General features: G+C 41.7%; 1 long non-coding RNA gene across 1 annotated transcript; it reads right to left on the minus strand.

Moving 5' to 3' along the window:
• Positions 1-2,501: 2,501 nt before the first annotated feature.
• On the minus strand, positions 2,502-18,303 carry LOC115071461. Its single transcript, XR_003850547.1, has 4 exons — positions 18,219-18,303; positions 13,761-13,938; positions 11,411-11,475; positions 2,502-2,820 (listed from the first exon to the last, which is right to left on the minus strand). It is a non-coding gene; the product is annotated as an uncharacterized LOC115071461 (long non-coding RNA).
• Between the last annotated feature and the right edge of the window lie 30 nt (positions 18,304-18,333).

Raw genomic sequence — 18,333 nt, forward strand, 5'->3', positions numbered from 1 at the left:
ACATTTAGCTGCTGCGGTGTTTCTCAGGAAAGTGTCACAGAAACAAGTGACAAGGACAGACACAGTTTATTTGAATATTTTTAACCCACAATTGGTTGAGCCCATGAGTGTGGAGCAAGAGTCTAGGTCTCAGCTCACAGCAGTGAGACAATCCGACAGCGTTGTCTCCTTCTACTCCCATTGCAAGGACCCATCACAAGAAGAAAATAAAACAGTTACTGACTATAATTCTTGTAATGGAAACAAACAGGAGTGCTCTTGGTTAGCAAGAGTGGTCAGGGGACTTCTGGCATATATCACTGAAGTTGAATCCAGAGAGTCAAGGAAGAGGCTGTCAAGGGACGGCAAAGTGCGGGGGTGGGGGCGTTGTTTCACAGAGATGGTGAAGGAGGCACTGAGTTTTTGCACAGTACTTGTCAGTAGATAACTTATGAACTTAAAGTAGAAATATCAGGCCTCATGACTCAGCAATAGCTGAGTGTCCAGCTCTCTCCATGTACAAATAGTAGCACTAACAGAAGTGGTAGTGAAAATGGGGACTTTGGAGCTGGCCCCTGGAGAATATGGCCACTTCTCATAGTTGGGAGAGTCTCCAGCTTAGTATGCACAACCTGAAAATTCTATGATGCAGTAACAACCAGTCCACTGTCAAGGATTATGCCAAGTGCTGATGATATGATTACTAAGGACACAGGCATCATGCCTGAGATTGCATCTAGAACTATAGTAAGACATTTGTACAGAGCTAAGGCAGCCAGGAATGAGGAAATTCACCCTTCCTGAAGATGTCCAAATTTCCTATACATATTTTTGACCAATTTTAGAACCTGAGAGACTGTTCATTTTTTCAAAAGGACTTCATGAATAGCTTTCCATTCTACCCTGGGTATCAGAAGCCACTGAAAACCATTATCTGCTTCAGTCAGAGCTGCTGAGCAATGTGAACAACCTCCTTACACAGTTGTTTGATGGAAGTCAGAAAGCAGGTGAGTGACAGATCTGAATTCTGAGTTCTGACTTATCTTTTGATGCTCCATAGCCTCTTTCAGAATGTTATTTGGCATCTGTATTGGGAGGTGTCAGGAGATTAATGCTTAGTTTTATTAACAATAAACAACCACCTGCTGGTTTGCTTCAGCAGCCAAAAAAGCATGACTCAATTGATAAAAGGGATAAAAATGCATGTTGCATTTTGCATGTTGCATGTGGGTGGCTGCAGTTGGGGTTTGGTCCAGTAGTCCCTGTCATCGCAGTAGCCAGTACTATTTTGTTCCCAGTGGCTCCTTTGTCCAATGATAAGCACTGACACAACAGCTCTCTCTTCTCCTCCCTGAACCTCCACCCTGAGAGATGGTCTGACACATTTAGACAATCAGCAAGATAGACTGACTGAATAATGGATGAATGAATGCGTGACTCAATGAATGAAGGGAAAACTGAGCATCGATTCTACAAAGGCAAAGACACTCCTCTACTCTGTAAGAACTTACCCTTTAAAGCTAACATGAAATGGCAACATGAATGGATTAGTTCTAAGCATAGACTTGAGTCTCATCCCTATAAATCTGTGAGTACAAGGACAGACATTTGGGGTACCTATTTCTATTGATAAGATTTAACTAGAGTGGTTCAATTCCTTTTTAAAATTATTTTTATTTTTAGGCCCTATTTCTTCTACGATGGCTTGGTTCTAAACTTAAGCATACCTATAATTTCCTTGTTATATAAACATGTATTCAATGCATAATGTATTGGAATTATTTCCTTCCTTGCTTTCTGTTGAGTTCCAGTGTTGCACAAAATCAAATCATGCATAACACATTTCCTAATTCTTCTGGAATTTCTTCTCTAAAAGTTCATTCATGTTCTCTGCTATAGTCTAAATGATTGTGTTCCCCGCAGATTCATATGCTGAAATCCAAACCATCCGAATGACAGGAGGAGGGATTAGGTCTTTGTGATGGAGGCCTGGTGTGCCCTTGATTTCTTCCTAGGATCTTTTCTTTAATGTTCCCTCCCACCATGTGAAGACACAGTGAGACAGGATTATCTGTAAAGAAGAAGCCCTTCAGACACTGAATCTACCAGTGCCTGGTTCTTGGATTTTCCAGTCTCCAGAGCTATGAAACATAAACATGTGCTGTTTGAAGGCCACCTACTCTAGAGTATTTTGCTGTGGCAGTGTGACAATATGAAACAACACTTTGCTTCCTGGCCCTTTTGGTATGATCCAGTGTGGAGACCAAGAGACTTACATACATATGCAGGTAAGTTCTCCTTTCTGGGTTTCCAGATGGTAGAGTTCTCAGGTCAGCGTGGAAAGTGCCTGGTTATTAAATTAAGTGTGGATTCCCTCCCTTCAGGCATAGTCAGGCTGTCCCTGCCTGTGGTCTCAAGAGCAGCAGCCCTCAAAGTGAGGTCACAGCATGTCAAAACCTCCAGGTTATTTGATTCCAGAAATCTTTTAATGATGAACTTCTCTTAAGACCTTAAGACCCAAGTTCAATCCAAGATAGCAAAATTGTACAGCTTGTTTGTTGCATTGCTTTGTCAGGTCACCTCTGTCCCTAGTGATTCTGTATTTATACAGTGCTTTCCCTACGTTTTTTCTGTCTAATTTTCTCCATCCCTTAATCAGAAGGTTCATTTTAAGCTAATAGTTTTCAAATATATTTTTTAATGCCCTTAAGTACTGGGCAAGCAAAGGACTCTCAAGTCTCCTCAGCTCAGCTGCAGTCATATCCACTGTCCTGCATCTCTGGAAGATGATGAGGTGATCTTCCCTGAAAAAAGGGTGAAGGGTCTTCATTCTTCAAGTATCTGTGAACCGAAAAGCAGGAAGTTCACATTTCATTAAGAAGTCGTTTTGAGGGGCTAGAGAGATGGCTCAATGGTTAAGAGCACTGACTGGTCTTCCAGAGGACTTGATTCCCAGCACCCACATGGCAGCAAACAACCATTTGTAACTGCAGTTCCAAGGGATCTGATGCCTTCTTCTGGCCTGCATGGGCATTGCATGACATGGGTGCACTTATATACATGTAAGCAAAACATTCATACACATAAAAAATAATAGTAATAAAATATTTTTAAAATAATGAAAAAGTTGTTTGGTTTTTGTTTTGTTTTGTCTGAGATAACTCAGCAGGTTAAAAAAAAAACAAAAAAAACCAAAAAACACCTGATGCCAAGCCTGCTGACCTGGGACCCACTTGGCAGAAGGAGAGAACTGGATCCCATGAGTTATCTTCTAGATACACACACACACACACACACACACACACACACACACACAATGTAATGTATATGGGTACATAAGCAGGTGTGTACACAAATAAATAGATAAATAACTGTAATTTTAAAGTTTTAAAAAATTAAAGACATTTTCACAAAGGCCAGGCATGGTAATGCATATCTGTAATGCCAGCACTCAGGAGACTAAGACTGGAAGATTGAGAGAGTTCAAGGCCAGCCTGGACTGTATTTTAAGCCTCTGAGATTCTATCTTAACATCCTTCCCTGCAAACACACCCCTGAACAAATATAATTTTTTCCTGGATCTCTATAATCCTACACTTGTAACTTTGCAATGGATTTGGGAGTCTTGAAATTTTTACTCTTTTCTCTTACTCATAAAAATACCAGATGGTGTGTGTCCAAATGGGAGTGAATTAGAATTAAAGTTAACATTTGCTTTGGTGGGATGTGTTTGAGCATGGGATGGACCCTTGTATGTTGCTATCCCTCGAGTTTTCAAAGTGTGAAGTTCAGTGGAACACAGTTCATACCCATCACCTTCCAGATCATATCATCTCTCTTTTAGGTACCACACCATGTGACAAGTGCTAACCCTTGTCACTGGGTGCTGTGGATAGGGGCTGAGATGACAGGCTGTGGTCCACTGTGCAAGGGTTTCTCCTCCCCACCACAGCCCACACACCCAGTATGATGTATTCTTGCACTTTGCGGTTCTATGTCCTCACCTTGCTAAAGGCCAGACCCAGCAATATCCTGACATTGAGGTTGTCACCCACTCTGGACAACATTCCCAAAGTACTTTGGAATCAAATGAATCCCTCCTGGGTTTACTATAAATTTCCTACTTACACTGCATTTAGGGCAGGCTGTTTTGCTCATTTCATATTTATGCTGTCTCAGGATGCAGGGGATATCTGAGAATTGTTTGGGCTAGGAGAACTTTTTTCCAGGCCTGACTTCCTCCTATAAACAGAACTATTTGGCATCTGTCCATCTATTGTGAGGCCTTTTCCCTTTGCCCAACCCAGGCCTCCAAGCCTTGCCTCCCCACGGCATCTGCACCTTCCTCCCCCATCTTTGGCCCTGGGATTCCTCCTCCACCTGCCCACACTTCCTTCTCCAGGCTTTGCTGTAGCCATCCCCAGAGGCTGCTGACCCCTCTTCCTTCCCTAGCCAGCAGCCCTGTAACCTAATCACCCCTCGGTGCCGCCCACCTGTGAATGAGGTGGTTGTCCTGGCAGACAAATCCAATTAGGAACTGTGTTTTCAAAATCCAGCATTTATTCTGCTGGAGTCTGAGCAAGGCCCTCAAATTCAATTTAGCAGCCCATGGAGGCAAGATAAAGGCAAGAATCCCCGAGGTGGGGCTACCAGCCTTTGTCCATCTGGTTGCTGTGAGCTGCAGCTGGGACAGTAGACAGAGCCTGGGCTTTTGGATCAGATAGATTTGATTTTGAGGCAGGACTGCGATATTTGCTGCTTGCTGTGTGATCTTAGATGACTTGCTTAACTTCTCTGAGGCAATTACAGATGCCCTTCTTATCTGTAAAAGGGGAGGAGGGAAGCTGGCTTGTGGAAAACAAGCAGCAGAAATGAGCATCTGACGCCAGGGACTGGGGTTTGGCCCTGAGCTGCAGCAGCTAGCTGGGCAATGAGGAAGCCAAGTTTTAACCAGGGTGGTCACGCTACACAGAGCTGAGTCTCCAAAGCTGATTGGAGCAGAAGAGTACACCATCTTAGGAACCTGAGCTTGGCTTGAACCCATCCTCATTGCATTCTGCCCTGCCTATCCAGGGAGAGGAGCCACCACAAAGCACAGTGCCAGCACAGGTTACCCAAGCTCCTGACAGGTACCAAGTGGGAGACAGACTAGAAACCTGTTTGTCCTTTCTAGAAGTGGCCTTGTTTAGGGCCAAAGTGGAGGCAAAGTAGGCTCATTGTTAATTTCTTTCCACCCTTCTGGAAATACAAGGCAGCAGAAGCAGGAAAAGATCAAAGAGCATGCTACTGGAAACCTGGTACCCAGAGTGGATCAGCTTTTGCTTCTGTGTGCCTGCCACCACTTCCAACCCATTTGCCTTAGTTTGGGACAGAGAATGTTCAACAGAGGTAAACTTGGACTCAGTCTGGGTCACTCCTGTGGCACAGCTAATAGTCCCACACCATCCCTCTGGGAGTTTTGTTTTCTGACAGCAAATGGAAGACGCCCATGTTTCTCTCTAAGTGAAACTGATGTTGGTGCCCAGCAGTAAGCAGCTATGTTCCCTGCCATGTGAAGAAGTCAAAGGCTGGTGCTACCATCTTGGTATTTCTTTATGTTTGTTTGATGGAGTTAGTTGGAATGAGGCGTCTCTCTTTTCCCACCTGAAGAGTTCCTGACTCACTTGGTACTACATAGAAACTCCATGAAAGCTACAAATGCTGGGAAGGAGTTGGTCTCCTGAATATGAACATGTGTGGGTTGGAAGGATGTAAAGTATCCCCAGCTTGCTTAGGGGGGATGTTTGTTAATAGAGCCCTAAAAACTCCAAACTCTAAAGAGCTCTGAAACAGAAGCAGCAAGAAGCATGTCTCCCAGTGCCTGGACTCTGCCCTAATGGATGAAAACCTGGCCTGTTCGTTGCTTGGAGCAGTTGTGTTGAAGGTGTGTCATCACGTCCTCCTTCAGAGTGCTGGGCATCAGCTTTGTATCTGGCCTTTCCACAGGCTTCAGACACCAACAGCCAGGAGCCTCTTAGATGTGAAAATATGCTTATTTGGGCTTTCAGTAGATTTTGCCCAACAGTGTTGGTCTAGTGAGGAATGCAGGGAAGCCCAGCTAGTCCCAATTCAAACTATTCACCTTAGCAGTGCAGGGTTCATTCTAAGACAGAATATCACACAGAAACACTATGGAAGCTACTAATGTAGGAGAGGCACTTGGATGGTTGAATTTGAACCAGTGTCCAACAGAAGGATGTAAAGTGTCCCAGACAAGTCTGCTTATTTAGAATGTTCTGTAACTAGACCCAAAAAACTCCAAACGCTAAAGAACTCTGGATAGGACAAACCAGACCTTAGATAGTCTATGTTTTTTCTATATGTGTCTTATGATAAAGTTTAATTTATAAATTAGGCACAGTAGTGAATTAACAATAATAAAACAATTATAGCATATACTATAATAACTCTCTATATATAGATTAGATAGATAGATACATAGATAGAAGATAGATAGATAGATAGATAGATAGATAGATCAGAACCCATGAAAAAAGCTGAATGCAGTGGTATGCATCTGAAAAATGGGAGGCAGAGACAAAGAATCAGCCAGAAGCTCACAGGCTAGCCTGGAGTACACCACAAAGGGGCAGAAACAACTGGAGAGACCCTGCCTCAAAAACAAGGCGGAAGATGAAAACAATGTGCCTACGCACAAAAAATAAATAGATATAGATTAGAGATAGATACATAGATAGAAGATAGATAGATAGATAGATAGATAGATAGATAGATGAGAGAGAGAGAGAGAAAGAGAGAGAGAGAGAGGGAAATAAACTTAACCCTTCTTCTGGTTGACAATGAGTAACTGAAATCATGGAAAATGAAGTGACAGATGTGGAGGGAGTACTCCTGTGTCTAAACTTATGACTGCAAACAAGGGATGTCACTTTTCTTGGCTTCAGTCCCCTCCCTCTAAGTAGAAGGTGTTATACAAAAAGACAGGATCCTTTTAAACCAACCATCTCTGATTTTCCAATATGCTTTATAAACTACAGTCTTGGCACATGGAGTGAAATCAAGGTGCAAAGACTTGGTATGTTGAGCTTTCCCACTGAGTAAACATTATGCCCACAAAGTAGACATTCCCTTTGGTAAGAAAAACAGGAAGACCACCCCAGGAGTGGGAGAGATGAGGTTAAAGAAGCCATAGGCAGGGAGGCCTCTTTTCTCAGCAGCAAATAACCTTCCCTGCTGCCAGATTAGAGGATTGTTAAAAAGCAAGGTACTCAACACAGAAAAACGAGGGAGCCTAAGAGAGGCTTCAACATACAACTTTAGAACCTCATCAAGGAACAAAATCACCATGGTGGATAAGACTTGTTTCAGTCTCACTGCTATATTTCATAACATGGGGGTGGAATTTGGTAAGAAACCCAAGAAGTGTTCTGAAACAAGGTCTTAAAGATAGGAAAATCAGCTCAGTACTCCCTGATAGAGGTCAGAAGTCTGGGTATTTGTTCCTCTACCAATGTCTTATGTGGGGTGGGCTTACTTCCTACTGAATTCTTGCAGCACTTTGTGTCTATGTGTTTGTAACTCACAAATGCTAACAGTATGTGTCTAGACGTGGATCTTTTTTTTTTTTTAATGTGTATGCATGTAATGCCTGCATGTAGGTAAGTGCACTCATGTTGTACAATGCCCATGGAGGTCAGAAAAGGCTGTCAGATCCCCTGGGAGTGGAGTTACAGGCAGTTGTTAGCTGCCATGTGGGTGCTGGGATTCGAACCCGGGTTTTCTGCAAGAACAATCAGTGTTCTTAACCGCTGAGCCATCTCTCCAGCCCCTAGATGTGGATCTTTTAAAGTAATCATACCCAAGAGAAGTGAGCCCCTCTGGCTCTGTATCTCCTCTCTTTGTGGCTTGAAAATGTTTAATAAGGTTATTATCACTTGTTTCTGTTGATTAGCAGTACCACAGCTCTTACACTGGACTCCATTCTCTTTATCTATCAGCATCTATCTGTTTTCTTGTAACTGTTTTCCCTGATCATTTCTAACCCCATATTCTTGACTGTAAACCCTGAAAACTTTCCAAGGTTAACCTCCAGATCAGTGATTTCATTTTCTACCCTGTCAGTTCCCCTTATTTCCACCTCCATAGTGGATTTTGATTCTTTGATTGCGTTTTTTGACCATCTGTTTTTTGGCTGTTAGTGAGGCTTTTATTTGTTGGTTTATTTTGAAACAGGGTGTCACTATGTATGTGGCCTAGGCTAGTCATACACTCCCAATCCTTCTGCCTCCTTTCCTGAGTGCTGGAAGTGCAGGCATGTAGAAAGCCTTTTGCCATCCAGTCATACATCAGCTCTCTTTACATTCTACTTTCCTAACTTTACTTTTCATCTGAGCCTTTGCTCTGTGTATCCACCAAGTCTCCTTGAAATCAAAGATATTTTTTAAGATTTTCTTTTGCTTCCTATGGTAAGCCTCCTTCCAGACTTTCTGTAGAAAGTCTACCCCTCTCCAGTCTATAGAAGTCTCTTTTTTACTTTTTAAATAAGCTGTATCTTCAATGTTTCTGTTTTCTTCTTGGAAAATTAGTGAGGGCTTTGAGATATTTACCATGAGTATGACAATTACAGTCAGCATATAAAGTTGTGCTTTGTTCTTACACATCTCACCTTACACTAAGGGGATAGGTAGGTCTTTGTTTCCTGAAGTCTTGGCTTTTTCAGCATCAGTGAGGTACTAACAGCACCTTCGTGTCTGAGGAGTCTCTGAAGATATTGTCTCCCTTTGTCTGGGAATCCTGAGCTTTTCCAGGAAGGACCCAGAGTGTTTCAAGGGTGAAAGAAGATCAAGAAGACTGGTGCTTCTATGGGTTTGCCAAAAGATCTAGCCCAGAAAGGGCTGAATCCTCAGAGTCTGTAAAGTGGGGCTAAAGTTTCCTCAGGTGGTGGAAATGATTCATCCCAAGTACAATAGTCTAAAAGGGTCTTAGGTCTGAGGGCATAGGAATTTCACACCAGGTTTGCAAAATGTGCATTACCAAAGCCTGCCTTAAGTAAGCAGTAACCCAGTGGGTAGCAAGGACCTCACCTCCACAGAGGATGGGATGTGGAAGGAACAGTGTAAGGGCAATGACCTAGAGTCTAAGGGCATAAGGCCTGTTCTAGATTTTCATTAGCCCACTAAGTCAACTGATATCAGCCCCTTGTTCACCTTGGTAGGTGGAGGGTTCACATCCAGAATTTATTGTATTTAGAATAATCAAGAAATAAGACTGTTGTTGTTTGAGTTTTGTAAAGTATTATTCTGGATATACATAAAATGTTCTAGGGCTGGGCTTGGTGGCTCACACCTTTAATCCCAGTACTCGAGAGGCAGAGGCAGGCAGATCTCTGTGAGTTCAAGGCCAGCCTGGTCTACATAGCAAATTCCAGGACAGCTAGGGCTACAGGGAGACCCTGTCTCAAAAGAAGACCAAAAAAAATGTTCTAGGAAATCCTCAGACTAGCCCTTCCAGGCTAGCACTAATTTCTCCACTTTACAGATCAAGAAACAGGCACAAAGTTGTTAATATTACTTTCCTAAAGTCCACAGATAATCGGGCAAAGTCTGCATTCCAAAGACCTATGGTCAGGCTTTCAACCCCTACACTTCATTATTTTTAGGCTGTGAAGGTTTTGTGAGTCTTTCAGCTTTTTATTATTTCCTGGGAATTTTAGCAAAATGTTAAATGAAAAACGTCCTCATATATTTAATGGTAGGTTTCTTTTCATCGTGTCTTGAAATTGGTACTACAATTTCATGGGTGATTTTATAATGAGATGAGAAAGAGAATTGTTTATTTGCTACTTCTAGGAGGAAGCCGTTAACATGTTTTGTAAGCAAAGGAGCAATATAAAAAGAAAGAGAGAGAGGGAGAGAGGGAGGGAGGAAAGAAGGAAGGAAGGAGAGAAGAGAAGAAGGAGGAAGAAAGGACAAAGTGAAACTAGGAAGATAAATAATACACTTTTCAGAGTAATGAAGCCAGAGAATACAAGGACACAGAGGGCCATGCATTTGAAAATGACCAAGGAGTTAACAGAAGGGAAATGGGAATGGTGCCAAATATCTTTGTTACGGCTTAATATATTGTTGTAGCCATCTCGAAACAAAGTTGGCAAAGTTTGCTTTTGTATATTTTATGGTCTTGGCTATTTACCAAGTAAGACTCATACTAATAGTTATCGGCTTGTTTTTGGTGAAGTGTAATTTTACAAGAAACTTGAGTAGCCTCTATAACAAATGTGCCATTGTCCTCAGTTTTATTATATAGTAGGAAAAATATATTCGTTAGGCGATGGCCCCTCCTCTGCGCCAGCAGAGTGTACGTATGTGTGCATGGAGGCAAGGGCAGTTTCTCAATACTGTGAAATGCTAGTTTCAACCTCTCTGTCTCTAGCTCCACATCAGCCTTTGGTGCTGTGTGGCTAAATCTTTAACATGGAATCCAAGAAGGGAAAATGCAGTCTTTAAGTCATAACCCTCTAGGGAATATCAAATCATCACAAGGAAAACCAGGAAGTCAATGTACCTCCGACTTTGAGCTTCAAAGGAAAAGGGGTGATAGAAAACTAAAGCCTGCAGGAAAGCACGGTGGTGCACATTTAGGAATCATCGCACACAAATACTTACTTCTTTTCCCCTCATCCCTCAAGTGAGTCATTGCTTTCCTAAAGGGAATATATCTCAGTGCATGTTCCTAAGAGTGCAGTCCCAGAAGCCTTGTAACTATCAGCTGAAATACAGTTGCTTATACAAAATCTGAAGTTCTTGCAGCATCTGAGTCCTTTGACTCCAGAGGCATGCAACACAATCATCCCTGACCTGAGGTACAAGGCACATAACAGACAAGGGGCCTGACACCATCCTAAAAACAGCTTGACATGCTGTTCTCCTCACAAAAATGCATGCCACTTGCCATGAAATTCTGGTTGCAGCTTTGCTATACATTACATTCTAAGTATATAGAGTTACGTGTTTAAATATAATATATGATCATGCCGGTCTTGAATGGGATGAATGAGCAAAGAGTATTAATATATACTGAGTTCTGCCTAATGCTTTGTAAGTCTGTGGCAAAGTGTTCCCTAGTTCCTAGCCTCTCCACCTTCTCCTTAACAAGCCACCACTTAATATCATTTAAGTCAATAATATGGGTTGTAAAGTCTCCATTCATAGCATAAATGGGCTGTGTGCTCTCAGAGTCAAAGCTGAACAGGAGATGAGGTGTGTGGCTATTTTTGCCCAGATACAGAGCACAGAATTCATTTGTAAAAATTCTCATATGATCTTTTTGTAAAATGGAGTGTAATTTTTCCAAAGTCCACAAACCAAGACCTTATTAGAATTATTTGACTTATTTTTCCTCAGGAGCAGGAATGAAAAAAATCAATACTAACCTTTCTAAAAACAATTTGGCAATATGAACCGAGTCCAAAGATCCGTCTTCTCTGTGGAAATAGGGCTGCAGAAAGTCATAAGAATGTGGACAAAGATTTAAATATGAAGAGACTTATCAAACATGAAAATTCCCCATCAAATGAAGGATATTTACAACAGAAATTTTGGGCAAAAAGCACCTGTTTTCTCATAAGAAGAAAAGAGTTAAGGAGCTGGGGACTGTAACTTGGTGACGGAGTGAAGCACGGTGTCTCATTCTCAACCATAAAAAATTTAGATATAATAAATTTGCTGAAGAAGAAAAGAGTGAAAGTATAGTCCTTCATAAGGAAGAACATTATATAGCCATTAGGACTCATGTCACAAAATGTATAATAGTAGTACTCACAAAGTGATAGTCACGGATAAAAAATATAAAGGTATACTGTTGCATGAATTATGTTGGCAGTTTTTACTGCCAATTCTATTTTTAAAATATTTTTCTGTATTTTCCACAGTGCCAGCAATGGCCTACTAGTTTTATAATCATAAAATGATAAATAATACAAATTACAGAAGTCATATCAGTCTTATACAAAGCACTGGCACAGGATATGAAGTTGGGTTATAAAAAGCAAATTCAGCAGTCTTGTTGATTTTATTTGTCTGTTTATTTTGCCAGGGCTCAAAACCAGGGTTTCATGCACACTAGGCAAGTGCTCTACCACCTAGTTAAGTCTAGTTTAATCACATAGTTTTCTGAAGAATAAGCCCCTTACCCAGCAACTCAAAAGCCTTGAGTAGTAAGGGAAGCCCTAATAGGCCCTGGAGTTCTCAAAGTCTCACATGCACAGGACATTCTCCACAGAAAGAGGTTTATAGAGCCCCTCTGTCAGTACTTATCCTTCTGTCCACTATAAAACATGACCTTGCAAGTCAATGTTAGTGGAATGTGAAAGAGGGACACAGGGCCCCAGGTAACATAATGCGCTCAGAACACACCACAGCTCTGACAGGTGCAAACTCCTCTTGTCTAAATATAAACTGACTTGGCAGTTTGGAAACAGTCTCCCTCTTGCTATTCTGATTAAATGGAAGAATGTACTCTTCTTTAGTGCTGACTCCTGATGCTGGTTATTTTTATTTAGATTTGGTTCTGCAATAACCTTCATTTAAAGAGAAACAATATTAGAACTAAATTTTTAAAATTTTTTCTTCCAAAATCTTTACATGAGTTTTTTTGAAATGTGTTCGAAATGCATTAAGTTGTAGAAATGAGACATGAGCAATATTTCTTCAAAATTTCCAAGTGAGTAGCAACTTGATTCTAAAACATGAATGAAAGAGCAGTTTATATGCGAAATAGGAAAGAATTTCATACATGCATCAGTCTATTGTGATCATATCTACTCCCATGCCCCCCAGCTTTCCGCAGGCATTCCCACATTCCCCACTCAACCTCATATCCTCTTTTCTCTCAAAAAGTAGCCCACCGAGTCCAGTCAGTGCTACCCAACTGTGACTATGTGTAGGGCAGTCCACTGGAGCATAGGCCACACCCCTGAAAAAAAAACAGACTTCCCTGCCCCAGCAGTTATCAAGTGCCAGTAGCTCTCAGCTAGAGGTGGGGCCTCATGTGCCCCTCCCCCATCCATGCTGGACTACTGACTGGCTTGATCTTGTGCAAGTCTTGTGTAGATAATCACAGCAGCCATCAGTTCATGAGTGCAACTGCCCTGTCATGTTAAGGGCACTATTTCACAACAACACAGTCCTCCCTGACCTCTGGCTCTTATAATCTTTCTGTCCCCTATTCCAAGATGTTGTGATAGTCCCTGAGTCTTCTGGAGAGGGATGATATAGATGTCTCGTTTGGGGCTTGAGCACACCACAGCTGTTTTTTCCTGCATTTCTACTAGTTGTGACTCTCAGTGTCAACCAACATCTACTGAGCTAAGAACCTTCTCTGATGAGGGACAAAGGTTGCAGGACCTAATTTTTAATCCACAGAGAAGAAATTCTACAACCGACTCTAGAATTCTTCTTTATCTTGCTTTCTTCAATCATACCTCAACTTGACCTGCTCAGTGGCCACGTCTCAGGGCTCCGTCTACCACATCCCTTACTCTACACTCACCCTTGCTGCCTGCCACAGATATCTCGAGACTACTTATTAAGCTCCCCTGTTGGGGAATATTCCCTCTGGGCATAACATCTCCGTCCTGCAACAGATATTGCTGTGGGGAATCTACAAAATAACTTTCTAGTCATGAAGTGAAAAGAACAACACAGTAATGAGGTCTACAGTAATGATAATGGGGCTGATAATGCTTTTTCCTAGAAGGAGACTGGGAGTCAAAGAATCCTCACCAGAGATTTCAGCCATTACTCTCTCTTGGCACCCCACCTCCAGCAGCACATGGTCTTGGGGGATGTTTAGTACACACGAAGTGGAAGGTTATCCAAAGGTGAAATACCATCCATGCACCTTTCTGGAGGTCATGACCCATGCTAGGGTAGGATGCAGCTGTTTCTGTCACCCACAGTCCTGTAAATACACGAGATAAACTCATTGCTTCTCCAACCAAGACTTCTGTCTGTCATTGATATCCCATCTGTAGTGAATCAGTATGTCTCCCCAGAAAAGTAACATAGCATCCCCAAAACCTTACATCCGTTTGTTACACATCATTATTAGCCTATGTGCTTCTTGGAAGTAAGACTGTATTTCCCCCATTTTTCCATTTCCTTTTAAAATAATTTTAAAATTCTATTTATTTTTTAATGTATATGAGTGTCTTTCTGCATGTATGTAAGTGCGCCTGTGTCATACAATGCCCACGGAAGTCAGAAGAGGGTGTCAGGTTCCCCTGGAACTGGAGTTACAGATGGTTGTCAGCTGCCACGTAGGTGCTAGGAATGGAACCCAGGTCCTCTGCAAGAGCAGCCAGTGCTCTTAACCTCTGAGCCATCTCTCCAGCCCCTTGAAATATTTTTAATTTGCACATTTTCATTATACATAGTACTGGGTTTCATAAGACTATTTTCATGCAAATATTTAATATTCTTTGAGTCCGTCTTTTCATACTCCTCCCTCCCCTTCTTCCCTCCCCCTTCCATTAGTCTTCTTTGTTTCTCAGTTTTATTTCATACCAAGTATACATTCTTAATTTTATGTATCTATATAAATCTGGGATTCACAAATGAGAGAAAAAATATATTTGCCTTTCTTTTGGTATTCTTTTTGCTCAGGTTGTTTTGCCTGTCTGGGGTCTTTTGGTGCTTCTATATGAATTTTAAGATTTTTTTTCTATTCCTGTGAATAATGATGTTGGAATTTTGATGGGAATTGCACTGAGTCTGTAGATTGCTGAGTCTGTAGGATGGCCATTTTCATACTATCAGTTCTTCCAATCCACAAGCATGAGAAGCATTTCCATCTAGCATCTTCACTGACTTTCAGCGTTCAAAATTTTCCATTTTAGAGGTCTTTCACTTCCTTACTAGGTTTAGTCCAATTTATTTTTTAGGAAATTGTGAATGGGATTATTTCCTTGATTTCTCCAGAAGTGGTGGTGATGCCTTTAATCCCAGCAGGGACAGGCAGATCTCTGTGAGTTCAAGGCCAGCCTGGTCTACATAATGTGTTCCAATTTTGTATGTTAATTTGGTATCCTGCCACTTTGTTAAATGTGTTTGTCAGTTGTAAATGTTTTTTCATGAAGTCTTTAGGGTCTCATATATAGAATCATATCATCTGAAAAAAAAGTTACAGGGAGACCCTGTGTCAAAAGGATAAAATAATAATAATAAATATATAATATAATAATAATATAATATAATAATAGTTTCTTGATTTCTTTTTCAGCAAGCTGGTTATTGGTATACAGGAAATTTCCTTATCTTGTCTTATTGCTCTAGCTAAGATTTTCAATACCAGACTGAAAAGGATTGGAGAAAGTGTATATCCTTGCTTGTTCCTGATTTTAATGAAGCTTTGAGTTTCCCCATTTAGTGTAATGTTGGCTATAGGTTTGTCTTTTATAGACTTTATTGTTCCTTCTATTTCTAATTTCTTCAGGACTTTTATCGTGTGATCTTGGACTTTGTCAAAAGCTTTTTCCGTATCTACTAAGATGATCATGTGATTTCTGACCTTGAGTTCCTTGATGTGATGTGTTACATTTGTTGGTTTACATAGGTTGGTTGAATCATCCTTGCATCTCTGGAATGAAGTTAGTTTGATCATGATGATTTTTTTGATGTGTGCTTGAATTCAGTTTGCAAATCTTCTGGGTTTTTTGCTGTTGTTGTGTTTTTCACAATAATACTAACCCCTTGTTTTTTCGTTTCCAGTTCCCAGACTCATGGGGCTGCTCAATATGCTGCTGAATGAATGAATGAATGAATGAATGAATGAATACTGAAGCAGCTGGATAAGCCTTGGTACAAGGAAGAGGACACTACTACTACTGACAGCCTTGAAAAAGAACAGTTTGTAAAAAGAAGTTCTACGGTTACTCACCGCTAAGTCTTTTGGTTTATTTTTCTGGGAGGGGGTTGTTTTTAATAAGTGAAATTAAGACTTAAATTCAGTGCTAAATATTATAAAAAAGGAACTTGGTGTGCATTGCCTAAGGGGTAGAAATTTTCCATGCTCACTTTCTCTCTTTACTGCCACACAATAAGAAAGGACTGGGCCAACTCACAGGCTCTGGGCCTGTCTTCTGCGGGCAAAGTCCTCCAGAGCTAGCAGACCAGCTAGCTCTATTCTAATTACAGAAAAAGACTGCTCTTTTCAAACCCATAGATGCCACACTCCTACGGACCAAGACTGTGGTATACCACAGCTAAGTTTAGCCCACACTCCTGATTCTAAATAGTCATCTAAACCACAGGGAAACTATTCCCCATGGTTTCCTAGATCTATGTAAGAAAGATGCTTCCAAACCCTCATGCTATAAAATTATATTTACATGTCCCATCCCAACTCCTTCTCAGTTTAGGTCCCATCACCCTTGCCTTGCACACATTTTGCAATACCTGTTGGGTCTATTTTGTTCACTCTGCAAGCATGCTCACTACATTTGAGAAACATAGCCAGCACTTGCCTTAATTCATCATCAGCCTACTCACAGCTAACAAAAGGGGGGTTAGAGTTGGCAAAGGAACTAGGCCTGCTGCCTATCAATAACACATTCACAGGTGGTCCTATATCAGATGTTCCCATCAGGAAAGAAGAGGGTAATGACCATATGTACCCTTCAGACTTGGAGACTTGGGCTGGGGAAGCACCTAGTAAAATTGAAAGCTGCTCCTATATCCCTTAGAGTAGAAATTCGAAAATGCATACTAAACACAATGAATTTTTATAAAGCTAAACATATCCAATATGAGTTACTGGAAATATGCCCTTCTTGTGTTCTTTTAAAGAGTACTTTTAAAAAGTGAGATATGGGGGCTGGAGAGATGGCTCATCAGTTAAGAGCTCTGACTGCTCTTGTAGAGGACCCAGGCTTGATTCAAAGCACCCACATGGCACCTAACAACTGTGCATAACTCTAGTTCCAGGGGATCCAATGCCTTCTTCTGACCTCCGTGGGCATTGTAAGATGACATGACACAGATGCAGGCAATACACTCATACACATAAAAATAATAAATTTTTTTAAAAGTCAGATGTGGTGGCACACACCAGTAATCCCAGCACTCAGGAGGCAGAGGCAGGAAAATCATGAGTTTGTTGCCAGCCTGAACTACACAGTAAGTGAGAGACCTTCTTGAGCCACATAGCAAATCACTGCCTCAAAAAAGAAGGGAAGAGGGAGAATTTTAAGAAAATGATGGTGGGTTTATTTTAATGTGTTAACTTAGTAGTACTTCAGTAAAATTTTGTTGCCCTGTTTTGTTTTGTTTTTGTCTTTTTGAGACAAGGTCTCACTATAGCCTTAGCTGGCCTGGAACTCGATTTGTAGACCAGACTGGCCTTGATCTCACAGAGATCCACCTGCCTCTGCCTCTCTAGTGCTGGGATTAAAGGCATGCGCCACCACGAGAGGTCTACATAGTACTTTTTTTTTTTTTAAGTTGGCAATTCTCTATCAATTAGCAATATCCTAAAAGTTTATTAGTCATTAGCCTCCTTCAAGTGGCTAGCTCAAATCAATTGACTGCCCAAGAGAGGAGGAGCCACTAGTTCCTAAGGTCTTGTATGGCCTCAGAAAGAGCACAGAGCCCTGCACATGCTGGCAGCTACTACAACAAATCCAAGTCCAGTAATCACTTAAATATGTCCACCCGACTAATCCCCAGGCATATCTGAAGTACCGTGAGAGACTGGGGAGGGGTTCTGAGACCAATACCAATGCAATGAGGATTTTTGCTGGAGTTTTTCCATATCAACACTTGCACACGGTGGGCACAAAACAAGGTTCAGTGAGTGCTTGGGACACTATTGCAGGAGATGCATATTAAACCAGATGTGGGATGAGGGGTGAGGGGGTGGAGACCACTGACCTCACGGCCTCTCCTGTTGTGCATGCAGGGGACAGGAAAGCAGTCAGTTGTCTGTGAACTCTGATGCTAGAGGCTTATGAAGGCTGGCCAATCGGCGGGTGGAAATACAACGACAAAACCTTCTAGGCTTGGGACGCCCAAGACTGGTCAGGACTTTCCTGGCTAGAGGAAACTTTGCATGTACTCTGCGCTCCGTTGTGCGTCTTTCTACAAAGCAACGTTCTACTCGCTTCTGCAGGGTGGCACGGGTCCCCAACTCCTGAAGAAACCGTGACCTACCTTTCTCTTCCCAGACCCTAGAGTGTCACTCACCGCACATCGATCACGTGGCGGAGCCGTGCTCTCCCGAGCTGCAGCTATTGGTCCTCGGCTTTCGTCGCAAGAGCGCTCATTGGCGGTCAGGCAGAAAAAAGGTCTGGGAAGCGAC

This window comes from Nannospalax galili, unplaced genomic scaffold, assembly GCF_000622305.1.
Source record: "Nannospalax galili isolate Female #2095 unplaced genomic scaffold, S.galili_v1.0 scaffold319, whole genome shotgun sequence".
NCBI lineage: Eukaryota > Metazoa > Chordata > Mammalia > Rodentia > Spalacidae > Nannospalax > Nannospalax galili.